Genomic DNA, 14409 nt, shown 5'->3' on the forward strand with positions numbered 1-14409 from the left:
CTCTGATGCTCCTCTGATGCTCCTCTGATGCTCCTCTGATGCTCCTGCTCCTGCTCCTGCTCCTGCTCCTGCTCCTCTGATGCTCCTCTGATGCTCCTGCACCTGTTCCTGCTCCTGCTCCTGCTCCTGCTCCTGCTCCTCTGATGCTCCTCTGATGCTCTTGCTCCTGCACCTGCTCCTGCTTCTGCTTCTGCTCCTGCACCTGCTCCTGCTCCTGCTCCTGCTCCTCTGTTGCTCCTCTGATGCTCCTTTGTTGCTCCTCTGATGCTCCTCTGATGCTCCTCTGATGCTCCTCTGATGCTCCTCTGATGCTACACTGATGCTCCTCTGATGCTCCTCTGATGCTCCTCTGATGCTCCTCTGATGCTCCTCTGATGCTCCTCTGATGCTCCTCTGATGCTCCTCTGATGCTCCTCTGATGCTCCTCTGATGCTCCTCTGATGCTCCTCTGATGCTCCTCTGATGCTCCTCTGATGCTCCTCTGATGCTCCTCTGATGCTCCTCTGATGCTCCACTGATGCTCCTCTGATGCTCCTCTGATGCTCCACTGATGCTCCTCTGATGCTCCTCTGATGCTCCTCTGATGCTCCTCTGATGCTCCTCTGATGCTCCTCTGATGATCCTCTGATGCTCCTCTGATGCTCCTCTGATGCTCCTCTGATGCTCCTCTGATGCTGCTCTGATGCTGCACTGATGCTCCTCTGATGCTCCTCTGATGCTCCTCTGATGCTCCTCTGATGCTCCACTGATGCTCCTCTGATGCTCCTCTGATGCTCCTCTGATGCTCCTCTGATGCTCCTCTGATGTTCCTCTGATGCTCCTCTGATGCTCCTCTGATGCTCCTCTGATGCCTCTCTGATGCTCCACTGATGCTCCTCTGATGCTCCTCTGATGCTCCTCTGATGCTCCTCTGATGCTCCTCTGATGCTCCTCTGATGCTCCTGCTCCTGCTCCTGCTCCTGCTCCTGCTCCTCTGATGCTCCTCTGATGCTCCTGCTCCTGTTCCTGCTCCTGCTCCTGCTCCTGCTCCTGCTCCTCTGATGCTCCTCTGATGCTCTTCCTCCTGCACCTGCACCTGCTCCTGCTCCTGCTTCTGCTCCTGCACCTGCTCCTGCTCCTGCTCCTCTGTTGCTCCTCTGTCGCTCCTCTGATGCTCCTCTGTTGCTCCTCTGATGCTCCTCTGATGCTCCTCTGATGCTCCTCTGATGCTCCTCTGATGCTCCTCTGATGCTCCTCTGATGCTCCTCTGATGCTCCTCTGATGCTCCTCTGATGCTCATCTGATGCTCCTCTGATGCTCCTCTGTTGCTCCTCTGATGCTCCTCTGATGCTCCTCTGATGCTCCTCTGATGCTCCACTGATGCTCCACTGATGCTCCTCTGATGCTCCTCTGATGCTCATCTGATGCTCCTCTGATGCTCCTCTGATGCTCCTCTGATGCTCCTCTCATGCTCCTCTCATGCTCCTCTGATGCTCCTCTGATGCTCCTCTCATGCTCCTCTGATGCTCCTCTGATGCTCCTCTGTTGCTCCTCTGATGCTCCACTGATGCTCCTCTGATGCTCCACTGATGCTCCACTGATGCTCCTCTGATGCTCCTCTGATGCTCCTCTGATGCTCCTCTGATGCTCCTCTGATGCTCCTCTGATGCTCCTCTGATGCTCCTCTGATGCTCCTCTGATGCTCCTCTGATGCTCCTCTGATGCTGCTCTGATGCTCCACTGATGCTCCTCTGATGCTCCTCTGATGCTCCTCTGATGCTTCTCTGATGCTCCTCTGATGCTCCTCTGATGCTCCTCTGATGCTCCTCTGTTGCTCCTCTGATGCTCCTCTGTTGCTCCTCTGATGCTCCTCTGATTCTCCTCTGATGCTCCTCTGATGCTACACTGATGCTCCTCTGATGCTCCTCTGATGCTCCTCTGATGCTCCTCTGATGCTCCTCTGATGCTCCTCTGATGCTCCTCTGTTGCTCCTCTGATGCTCCTCCGATGCTCCTCCGATGCTCCTCTGATGCTCCTCTGAGGCTCCACTGATGCTCCTCTGAGGCTCCTCTGAGGCTCCTCTGATGCTCCTCTGATGCTCCTCTGATGCTCCTCTGATGCTCCTCTGATGCTCCTCTGATGCTCCACTGATGCTCCACTGATGCTCCTCTGATGCTCCTCTGATGCTCCTCTGATGCTCCTCTGATGCTCCTCTGATGCTCCACTGATGCTCCTCTGATGCTCCACTGATGCTCAACTGATGCTCCTCTGATGCTCCACTGATGCTACTCTGATGCTCCTCTGATGCTCCTCTGATGCTCCTCTGATGCTCCTCTGATGCTCCTCTGATGCTACACTGATGCTCCTCTGATGCTCCTCTGAGGCTCCTCTGATGCTTCTCTGATGCTCCTCTGATGCTCCTCTGTTGCTCCTCTGATGCTCCTCTGTTGCTCCTCTGATGCTCCTCTGATGCTCCTCTGATGCTCCTCTGATGCTCCTCTGATGCTCCTCTGATGCTCCTCTGATGCTCCTCTGATGCTCCTCTGATGCTCCTCTGTTGCTCCTCTGATGCTCCTCTGATGCTCCTCTGATGCTCCTCTGATGCTCCACTGATGCTCCACTGATGCTCCTCTGATGCTCCTCTGATGCTCCTCTGATGATCCTCTGATGCTCCTCTGATGCTCCTCTGATGCTCCTCTGATGCTCCTCTGATGCTCCTATGATGCTCCTCTGATGCTCCTGCTCCTGCTCCTGCTCCTGCTCCTGCTCCTCTGATGCTCCTCTGATGCTCCTGCTCCTGTTCCTGCTCCTGCTCCTGCTCCTGCTCCTGCTCCTCTGATGCTCCTCTGATGCTCTTCCTCCTGCACCTGCACCTGCTCCTGCTCCTGCTTCTGCTCCTGCACCTGCTCCTGCTCCTGCTCCTCTGTTGCTCCTCTGTCGCTCCTCTGATGCTCCTCTGTTGCTCCTCTGATGCTCCTCTGATGCTCCTCTGATGCTCCTCTGATGCTCCTCTGATGCTCCTCTGATGCTCCTCTGATGCTCCTCTGATGCTCCTCTGATGCTCCTCTGATGCTCCTCTCATGCTCCTCTGATGCTCCTCTGATGCTCCTCTGATGCTCCTCTGATGCTGCTCTGATGCTCCACTGATGCTCCTCTGATGCTCCTCTGATGCTCCTCTGATGCTCCTCTGATGCTCCTCTGATGCTCCACTGATGCTCCTCTGATGCTCCTCTGATGCTCCTCTGATGCTCCTCTGATGCTCCTCTGATGCTCCTCTGATGCTCCTCTGATGCTCCTCTGATGCTCCTCTGATGCTGCTCTGATGCTCCACTGATGCTCCTCTGATGCTCCTCTGATGCTCCTCTGATGCTCCTCTGATGCTCCACTGATGCTCATCTGATGCTCCTCTGATGCTCCTCCGATGCTCCTCTGAGGATCCTCTGATGCTTCTCTGATGCTCCTCTGATGCTCCTCTGTTGCTCCTCTGATGCTCCTCTGTTGCTCCTCTGATGCTCCTCTGATTCTCCTCTGATGCTCCTCTGATGCTCCTCTGATGCTCCTCTGATGCTCCACTGATGCTCCTCTGATGCTCCACTGATGCTCAACTAATGCTCCTCTGATGCTCCACTGATGCTACTCTGATGCTCCTCTGATGCTCCTCTGATGCTCCACTGATGCTCAACTGATGCTCCTCTGATGCTCCACTGATGCTACTCTGATGCTCCTCTGATGCTCCTCTGATGCTCCTCTGATGCTCCTCTGATGCTCCTCTGTTGCTCCTCTGATGCTCCTCTGTTGCTCCTCTGATGCTCCTCTGATGCTCCTCTGATGCTCCTCTGATGCTCCTCTGATGCTCCTCTGATGCTACACTGATGCTCCTCTGATGCTCCTCTGATGCTCCTCTGATGCTCCTCTGATGCTCCTCTGATGCTCCTCTGATGCTCCTCTGATGCTCCACTGATGCTCCTCTGATGCTCCTCTGATGCTCCTCTGATGCTCCTCTGATGCTCCTCTGATGCTCCTCTGATGCTCCTCTGATGCTCCTCTGATGCTCCTCTGATGCTGCTCTGATGCTCCACTGATGCTCCTCTGATGCTCCTCTGATGCTCCTCTGATGCTCCTCTGATGCTCCTCTGATGCTCATCTGATGCTCCTCTGATGCTCCTCCGATGCTCCTCTGAGGATCCTCTGATGCTTCTCTGATGCTCCTCTGATGCTCCTCTGTTGCTCCTCTGATGCTCCTCTGTTGCTCCTCTGATGCTCCTCTGATTCTCCTCTGATGCTCCTCTGATGCTCCTCTGATGCTACACTGATGCTCCTCTGATGCTCCTCTGATGCTCCTCTGATGCTCCTCTGATGCTCCTCTGATGCTCCTCTGATGCTCCACTGATGCTCCTCTGATGCTCCTCTGATGCTCCTCTGATGCTCCTCTGATGCTCCACTGATGCTCCTCTGATGCTCCACTGATGCTCAACTGATGCTCCTCTGATGCTCCACTGATGCTACTCTGATGCTCCTCTGATGCTCCTCTGATGCTCCTCTGATGCTCCTCTGATGCTCCTCTGTTGCTCCTCTGATGCTCCTCTGTTGCTCCTCTGATGCTCCTCTGATGCTCCTCTGATGCTCCTCTGATGCTCCTCTGATGCTCCTCTGATGCTACACTGATGCTCCTCTGATGCTCCTCTGATGCTCCTCTGATGCTCCTCTGATGCTCCTCTGATGCTCCTCTGATGCTCGTCTGATGCTCCTCTGATGCTACACTGATGCTCCTCTGATGCTCCACTGATGCTCCACTGATGCTCCTCTGATGCTCCTCTGATGCTCCTCTGATGCTCCTCTGATGCTCCTGCTCCTGCTCCTGCTCCTGCTCCTGCTCCTCTGATGCTCCTCTGATGCTCCTGCACCTGTTCCTGCTCCTGCTCCTGCTCCTGCTCCTGCTCCTCTGATGCTCCTCTGATGCTCTTGCTCCTGCACCTGCTCCTGCTTCTGCTTCTGCTCCTGCACCTGCTCCTGCTCCTGCTCCTGCTCCTCTGTTGCTCCTCTGATGCTCCTTTGTTGCTCCTCTGATGCTCCTCTGATGCTCCTCTGATGCTCCTCTGATGCTCCTCTGATGCTACACTGATGCTCCTCTGATGCTCCTCTGATGCTCCTCTGATGCTCCTCTGATGCTCCTCTGATGCTCCTCTGATGCTCCTCTGATGCTCCTCTGATGCTCCTCTGATGCTCCTCTGATGCTCCTCTGATGCTCCTCTGATGCTCCTCTGATGCTCCTCTGATGCTCCTCTGATGCTCCTCTGATGCTCCTCTGATGCTCCACTGATGCTCCTCTGATGCTCCTCTGATGCTCCACTGATGCTCCTCTGATGCTCCTCTGATGCTCCTCTGATGCTCCTCTGATGCTCCTCTGATGCTCCTCTGATGATCCTCTGATGCTCCTCTGATGCTCCTCTGATGCTCCTCTGATGCTCCTCTGATGCTGCTCTGATGCTGCACTGATGCTCCTCTGATGCTCCTCTGATGCTCCTCTGATGCTCCTCTGATGCTCCACTGATGCTCCTCTGATGCTCCTCTGATGCTCCTCTGATGCTCCTCTGATGCTCCTCTGATGTTCCTCTGATGCTCCTCTGATGCTCCTCTGATGCTCCTCTGATGCCTCTCTGATGCTCCACTGATGCTCCTCTGATGCTCCTCTGATGCTCCTCTGATGCTCCTCTGATGCTCCTCTGATGCTCCTCTGATGCTCCTCTGATGCTCCTCCGATGCTCCTCTGATGCTTCTCTGATGCTCCTCTGATGCTCCTCTGTGGCTCCTCTGTTGCTCCTCTGTTGCTCCTCTGATGCTCCTCTGATGCTCCTCTGATGCTCCTCTGATGCTCCTCTGATGCTACACTGATGCTCCTCTGATGCTCCTCTGATGCTCCTCTGATGCTCCTCTGATGCTCCTCTGATGCTCATCTGATGCTCCTCTGATGCTCCTCTGTTGCTCCTCTGATGCTCCTCTGATGCTCCTCTGATGCTCCTCTGATGCTCCACTGATGCTCCACTGATGCTCCTCTGATGCTCCTCTGATGCTCCTCTGATGCTCCTCTGATGCTCCTCTGATGCTCCTCTGATGCTCCACTGATGCTACTCTGATGCTCCTCTGATGCTCCTCTGATGCTCCTCTGATGCTCCTCTGATGCTCCTCTGTTGCTCCTCTGATGCTCCTCTGTTGCTCCTCTGATGCTCCTCTGATGCTCCTCTGATGCTCCTCTGATGCTCCTCTGATGCTCCTCTGATGCTCCTCTGATGCTCCTCTGATGCTCCTCTGACGCTCCTCTGAGGCTCCTCTGATGCTCCTCTGATGCTCCTCTGTTGCTCCTCTGATGCTCCTCTGATGCTCCTCTGATGCTCCTCTGATGCTCCTCTGAGGCTCCTCTGAGGCTCCTCTGAGGCTCCTCTGATGCTCCTCTGATGCTCCTCTGATGCTCCTCTGATGCTCCTCTGATGCTCCTCTGATGCTCCTCTGATGCTCCTCTGATGCTCCTCCGATGCTCCTCCGAGGCTCCTCTGATGCTTCTCTGATGCTCCTCTGATGCTCCTCTGTTGCTCCTCTGATGCTCCTCTGTTGCTCCTCTGATGCTCCTCTGATGCTCCTCTGATGCTCCTCTGATGCTCCTCTGATGCTACACTGATGCTCCTCTGATGCTCCTCTGATGCTCCTCTGATGCTCCTCTGATGCTCCTCTGATGCTCCTCTGATGCTCCTCTGTTGCTCCTCTGATGCTCCTCTGATGCTCCTCTGATGCTCCTCTGATGCTCCACTGATGCTCCACTGATGCTCCTCTGATGCTCCTCTGATGCTCCTCTGATGCTCCTCTGATGCTCCTCTGATGCTCCTCTGATGCTCCTCTGATGCTCCTCTGATGCTCCTATGATGCTCCTCTGATGCTCCTGCTCCTGCTCCTGCTCCTGCTCCTGCTCCTCTGAATCTCCTCTGATGCTCCTGCTCCTGTTCCTGCTCCTGCTCCTGCTCCTGCTCCTGCTCCTCTGATGCTCCTCTGATGCTCTTCCTCCTGCACCTGCACCTGCTCCTGCTCCTGCTTCTGCTCCTGCACCTGCTCCTGCACCTGCTCCTCTGTTGCTCCTCTGTCGCTCCTCTGATGCTCCTCTGTTGCTCCTCTGATGCTCCTCTGATGCTCCTCTGATGCTCCTCTGATGCTCCTCTGATGCTCCTCTGATGCTCCTCTGATTCTCCTCTGATGCTCCTCTGATGCTCTTCTGATGCTACACTGATGCTCCTCTGATGCTCCTCTGATGCTCCTCTGATGCTCCTCTGATGCTCCTCTGATGCTCCTCTGATGCTCCTCTGATGCTCCTCTGTTGCTCCTCTGATGCTCCTCCGATGCTCCTCTGATGCTCCTCTGATGCTCCACTGATGCTCCTCTGAGGCTCCTCTGAGGCTCCTCTGATGCTCCTCTGATGCTCCTCTGATGCTCCTCTGATGCTCCTCTGATGCTCCTCTGATGCTCCACTGATGCTCCACTGATGCTCCTCTGATGCTCCTCTGATGCTCCTCTGATGCTCCTCTGATGCTCCTCTGATGCTCCACTGATGCTCCTCTGATGCTCCACTGATGCTCAACTGATGCTCCTCTGATGCTCCACTGATGCTACTCTGATGCTCCTCTGATGCTCCTCTGATGCTCCTCTGATGCTCCTCTGATGCTCCTCTGTTGCTCCTCTGATGCTCCTCTGTTGCTCCTCTGATGCTCCTCTGATGCTCCTCTGATGCTCCTCTGATGCTCCTCTGATGCTCCTCTGATGCTACACTGATGCTCCTCTGATGCTCCTCTGATGCTCCTCTGATGCTCCTCTGATGCTCCTCTGTTGCTCCTCTGATGCTCCTCTGATGCTCCTCTGATGCTACTCTGATGCTCCTCTGATGCTCGTCTGATGCTCCTCTGATGCTACACTGATGCTCCTCTGATGCTCCTCTGATGCTCCTCTGATGCTCCTCTGATGCTCCTCTGATGCTCCTCTGATGCTCCTCTGATGCTCCTCTGATGCTCCTCTGATGCTCCTCTGATGCTCCTCTGATGCTCCTCTGATGCTCCTCTGATGCTGCTCTGATGCTCCACTGATGCTCCTCTGATGCTCCTCTGATGCTCCTCTGATGCTCCTCTGATGCTCCTCTGATGCTCCTCTGATGCTCCTCTGATGCTCCTCTGATGCTCCTCTGATGCTCCTCTGATGCTCCTCTGATGCTCCTCTGATGCTCCTCTGATGCTCCTCTGATGCTCCACTGATGCTCCTCTGATGCTCCTCTGATGCTCCACTGATGCTCCTCTGATGCTCCTCTGATGCTCCTCTGATGCTCCTCTGATGCTCCTCTGATGCTCCTCTGATGATCCTCTGATGCTCCTCTGATGCTCCTCTGATGCTCCTCTGATGCTCCTCTGATGCTGCTCTGATGCTGCACTGATGCTCCTCTGATGCTCCTCTGATGCTCCTCTGATGCTCCTCTGATGCTCCACTGATGCTCCTCTGATGCTCCTCTGATGCTCCTCTGATGCTCCTCTGATGCTCCTCTGATGTTCCTCTGATGCTCCTCTGATGCTCCTCTGATGCTCCTCTGATGCCTCTCTGATGCTCCACTGATGCTCCTCTGATGCTCCTCTGATGCTCCTCTGATGCTCCTCTGATGCTCCTCTGATGCTCCTCTGATGCTCCTCTGATGCTCCTCCGATGCTCCTCTGATGCTTCTCTGATGCTTCTCTGATGCTCCTCTGTGGCTCCTCTGATGCTCCTCTGTTGCTCCTCTGATGCTCCTCTGATGCTCCTCTGATGCTCCTCTGATGCTCCTCTGATGCTACACTGATGCTCCTCTGATGCTCCTCTGATGCTCCTCTGATGCTCCTCTGATGCTCCTCTGATGCTCATCTGATGCTCCTCTGATGCTCCTCTGTTGCTCCTCTGATGCTCCTCTGATGCTCCTCTGATGCTCCTCTGATGCTCCTCTGATGCTCCTCTGTTGCTCCTCTGATGCTCCTCTGTTGCTCCTCTGATGCTCCTCTGATTCTCCTCTGATGCTCCTCTGATGCTACACTGATGCTCCTCTGATGCTCCTCTGATGCTCCTCTGATGCTCCTCTGATGCTCCTCTGATGCTCCTCTGATGCTCCTCTGTTGCTCCTCTGATGCTCCTCCGATGCTCCTCCGATGCTCCTCTGATGCTCCTCTGAGGCTCCACTGATGCTCCTCTGAGGCTCCTCTGAGGCTCCTCTGATGCTCCTCTGATGCTCCTCTGATGCTCCTCTGATGCTCCTCTGATGCTCCTCTGATGCTCCACTGATGCTCCACTGATGCTCCTCTGATGCTCCTCTGATGCTCCTCTGATGCTCCTCTGATGCTCCTCTGATGCTCCACTGATGCTCCTCTGATGCTCCACTGATGCTCAACTGATGCTCCTCTGATGCTCCACTGATGCTACTCTGATGCTCCTCTGATGCTCCTCTGATGCTCCTCTGATGCTCCTCTGATGCTCCTCTGATGCTACACTGATGCTCCTCTGATGCTCCTCTGAGGCTCCTCTGATGCTTCTCTGATGCTCCTCTGATGCTCCTCTGTTGCTCCTCTGATGCTCCTCTGTTGCTCCTCTGATGCTCCTCTGATGCTCCTCTGATGCTCCTCTGATGCTCCTCTGATGCTCCTCTGATGCTCCTCTGATGCTCCTCTGATGCTCCTCTGATGCTCCTCTGTTGCTCCTCTGATGCTCCTCTGATGCTCCTCTGATGCTCCTCTGATGCTCCACTGATGCTCCACTGATGCTCCTCTGATGCTCCTCTGATGCTCCTCTGATGATCCTCTGATGCTCCTCTGATGCTCCTCTGATGCTCCTCTGATGCTCCTCTGATGCTCCTATGATGCTCCTCTGATGCTCCTGCTCCTGCTCCTGCTCCTGCTCCTGCTCCTCTGATGCTCCTCTGATGCTCCTGCTCCTGTTCCTGCTCCTGCTCCTGCTCCTGCTCCTGCTCCTCTGATGCTCCTCTGATGCTCTTCCTCCTGCACCTGCACCTGCTCCTGCTCCTGCTTCTGCTCCTGCACCTGCTCCTGCTCCTGCTCCTCTGTTGCTCCTCTGTCGCTCCTCTGATGCTCCTCTGTTGCTCCTCTGATGCTCCTCTGATGCTCCTCTGATGCTCCTCTGATGCTCCTCTGATGCTCCTCTGATGCTCCTCTGATGCTCCTCTGATGCTCCTCTGATGCTCCTCTGATGCTCCTCTCATGCTCCTCTGATGCTCCTCTGATGCTCCTCTGATGCTCCTCTGATGCTGCTCTGATGCTCCACTGATGCTCCTCTGATGCTCCTCTGATGCTCCTCTGATGCTCCTCTGATGCTCCTCTGATGCTCCACTGATGCTCCTCTGATGCTCCTCTGATGCTCCTCTGATGCTCCTCTGATGCTCCTCTGATGCTCCTCTGATGCTCCTCTGATGCTCCTCTGATGCTCCTCTGATGCTGCTCTGATGCTCCACTGATGCTCCTCTGATGCTCCTCTGATGCTCCTCTGATGCTCCTCTGATGCTCCACTGATGCTCATCTGATGCTCCTCTGATGCTCCTCCGATGCTCCTCTGAGGATCCTCTGATGCTTCTCTGATGCTCCTCTGATGCTCCTCTGTTGCTCCTCTGATGCTCCTCTGTTGCTCCTCTGATGCTCCTCTGATTCTCCTCTGATGCTCCTCTGATGCTCCTCTGATGCTCCTCTGATGCTCCACTGATGCTCCTCTGATGCTCCACTGATGCTCAACTAATGCTCCTCTGATGCTCCACTGATGCTACTCTGATGCTCCTCTGATGCTCCTCTGATGCTCCACTGATGCTCAACTGATGCTCCTCTGATGCTCCACTGATGCTACTCTGATGCTCCTCTGATGCTCCTCTGATGCTCCTCTGATGCTCCTCTGATGCTCCTCTGTTGCTCCTCTGATGCTCCTCTGTTGCTCCTCTGATGCTCCTCTGATGCTCCTCTGATGCTCCTCTGATGCTCCTCTGATGCTCCTCTGATGCTACACTGATGCTCCTCTGATGCTCCTCTGATGCTCCTCTGATGCTCCTCTGATGCTCCTCTGATGCTCCTCTGATGCTCCTCTGATGCTCCACTGATGCTCCTCTGATGCTCCTCTGATGCTCCTCTGATGCTCCTCTGATGCTCCTCTGATGCTCCTCTGATGCTCCTCTGATGCTCCTCTGATGCTCCTCTGATGCTGCTCTGATGCTCCACTGATGCTCCTCTGATGCTCCTCTGATGCTCCTCTGATGCTCCTCTGATGCTCCTCTGATGCTCATCTGATGCTCCTCTGATGCTCCTCCGATGCTCCTCTGAGGATCCTCTGATGCTTCTCTGATGCTCCTCTGATGCTCCTCTGTTGCTCCTCTGATGCTCCTCTGTTGCTCCTCTGATGCTCCTCTGATTCTCCTCTGATGCTCCTCTGATGCTCCTCTGATGCTACACTGATGCTCCTCTGATGCTCCTCTGATGCTCCTCTGATGCTCCTCTGATGCTCCTCTGATGCTCCTCTGATGCTCCACTGATGCTCCTCTGATGCTCCTCTGATGCTCCTCTGATGCTCCTCTGATGCTCCACTGATGCTCCTCTGATGCTCCACTGATGCTCAACTGATGCTCCTCTGATGCTCCACTGATGCTACTCTGATGCTCCTCTGATGCTCCTCTGATGCTCCTCTGATGCTCCTCTGATGCTCCTCTGTTGCTCCTCTGATGCTCCTCTGTTGCTCCTCTGATGCTCCTCTGATGCTCCTCTGATGCTCCTCTGATGCTCCTCTGATGCTCCTCTGATGCTACACTGATGCTCCTCTGATGCTCCTCTGATGCTCCTCTGATGCTCCTCTGATGCTCCTCTGATGCTCCTCTGATGCTCGTCTGATGCTCCTCTGATGCTACACTGATGCTCCTCTGATGCTCCACTGATGCTCCACTGATGCTCCTCTGATGCTCCTCTGATGCTCCTCTGATGCTCCTCTGATGCTCCTGCTCCTGCTCCTGCTCCTGCTCCTGCTCCTCTGATGCTCCTCTGATGCTCCTGCACCTGTTCCTGCTCCTGCTCCTGCTCCTGCTCCTGCTCCTCTGATGCTCCTCTGATGCTCTTGCTCCTGCACCTGCTCCTGCTTCTGCTTCTGCTCCTGCACCTGCTCCTGCTCCTGCTCCTGCTCCTCTGTTGCTCCTCTGATGCTCCTTTGTTGCTCCTCTGATGCTCCTCTGATGCTCCTCTGATGCTCCTCTGATGCTCCTCTGATGCTACACTGATGCTCCTCTGATGCTCCTCTGATGCTCCTCTGATGCTCCTCTGATGCTCCTCTGATGCTCCTCTGATGCTCCTCTGATGCTCCTCTGATGCTCCTCTGATGCTCCTCTGATGCTCCTCTGATGCTCCTCTGATGCTCCTCTGATGCTCCTCTGATGCTCCTCTGATGCTCCTCTGATGCTCCTCTGATGCTCCACTGATGCTCCTCTGATGCTCCTCTGATGCTCCACTGATGCTCCTCTGATGCTCCTCTGATGCTCCTCTGATGCTCCTCTGATGCTCCTCTGATGCTCCTCTGATGATCCTCTGATGCTCCTCTGATGCTCCTCTGATGCTCCTCTGATGCTCCTCTGATGCTGCTCTGATGCTGCACTGATGCTCCTCTGATGCTCCTCTGATGCTCCTCTGATGCTCCTCTGATGCTCCACTGATGCTCCTCTGATGCTCCTCTGATGCTCCTCTGATGCTCCTCTGATGCTCCTCTGATGTTCCTCTGATGCTCCTCTGATGCTCCTCTGATGCTCCTCTGATGCCTCTCTGATGCTCCACTGATGCTCCTCTGATGCTCCTCTGATGCTCCTCTGATGCTCCTCTGATGCTCCTCTGATGCTCCTCTGATGCTCCTCTGATGCTCCTCCGATGCTCCTCTGATGCTTCTCTGATGCTTCTCTGATGCTCCTCTGTGGCTCCTCTGATGCTCCTCTGTTGCTCCTCTGATGCTCCTCTGATGCTCCTCTGATGCTCCTCTGATGCTCCTCTGATGCTACACTGATGCTCCTCTGATGCTCCTCTAATGCTCCTCTGATGCTCCTCTGATGCTCCTCTGATGCTCATCTGATGCTCCTCTGATGCTCCTCTGTTGCTCCTCTGATGCTCCTCTGATGCTCCTCTGATGCTCCTCTGATGCTCCACTGATGCTCCACTGATGCTCCTCTGATGCTCCTCTGATGCTCCTCTGATGCTCCTCTGATGCTCCTCTGATGCTCCTCTGATGCTCCACTGATGCTACTCTGATGCTCCTCTGATGCTCCTCTGATGCTCCTCTGATGCTCCTCTGATGCTCCTCTGTTGCTCCTCTGATGCTCCTCTGTTGCTCCTCTGATGCTCCTCTGATGCTCCTCTGATGCTCCTCTGATGCTCCTCTGATGCTCCTCTGATGCTCCTCTGATGCTCCTCTGATGCTCCTCTGACGCTCCTCTGAGGCTCCTCTGATGCTCCTCTGATGCTCCTCTGTTGCTCCTCTGATGCTCCTCTGATGCTCCTCTGATGCTCCTCTGATGCTCCTCTGATGCTCCTCTGAGGCTCCTCTGAGGCTCCTCTGATGCTCCTCTGATGCTCCTCTGATGCTCCTCTGATGCTCCTCTGATGCTCCTCTGATGCTCCTCTGATGCTCCTCTGATGCTCCTCCGATGCTCCTCCGAGGCTCCTCTGATGCTTCTCTGATGCTCCTCTGATGCTCCTCTGTTGCTCCTCTGATGCTCCTCTGTTGCTCCTCTGATGCTCCTCTGATGCTCCTCTGATGCTCCTCTGATGCTCCTCTGATGCTACACTGATGCTCCTCTGATGCTCCTCTGATGCTCCTCTGATGCTCCTCTGATGCTCCTCTGATGCTCCTCTGATGCTCCTCTGTTGCTCCTCTGATGCTCCTCTGATGCTCCTCTGATGCTCCTCTGATGCTCCACTGATGCTCCACTGATGCTCCTCTGATGCTCCTCTGATGCTCCTCTGATGCTCCTCTGATGCTCCTCTGATGCTCCTCTGATGCTCCTCTGATGCTCCTATGATGCTCCTCTGATGCTCCTGCTCCTGCTCCTGCTCCTGCTCCTGCTCCTCTGAATCTCCTCTGATGCTCCTGCTCCTGTTCCTGCTCCTGCTCCTGCTCCTGCTCCTGCTCCTCTGATGCTCCTCTGATGCTCTTCCTCCTGCACCTGCACCTGCTCCTGCTCCTGCTTCTGCTCCTGCACCTGCTCCTGCACCTGCTCCTCTGTTGCTCCTCTGTCGCTCCTCTGATGCTCCTCTGTTGCTCCTCTGATGCTCCTCTGATGCTCCTCTGATGCTCCTCTGATGCTCCTCTGATGCTCCTCTGATGCTCCTCTGATTCTCCTCTGATGCTCCTCTGATGCTCTTCTGA

The sequence above is a fragment of the Narcine bancroftii genome, unplaced genomic scaffold, assembly GCF_036971445.1.
Source record: "Narcine bancroftii isolate sNarBan1 unplaced genomic scaffold, sNarBan1.hap1 Scaffold_160, whole genome shotgun sequence".
NCBI lineage: Eukaryota > Metazoa > Chordata > Chondrichthyes > Torpediniformes > Narcinidae > Narcine > Narcine bancroftii.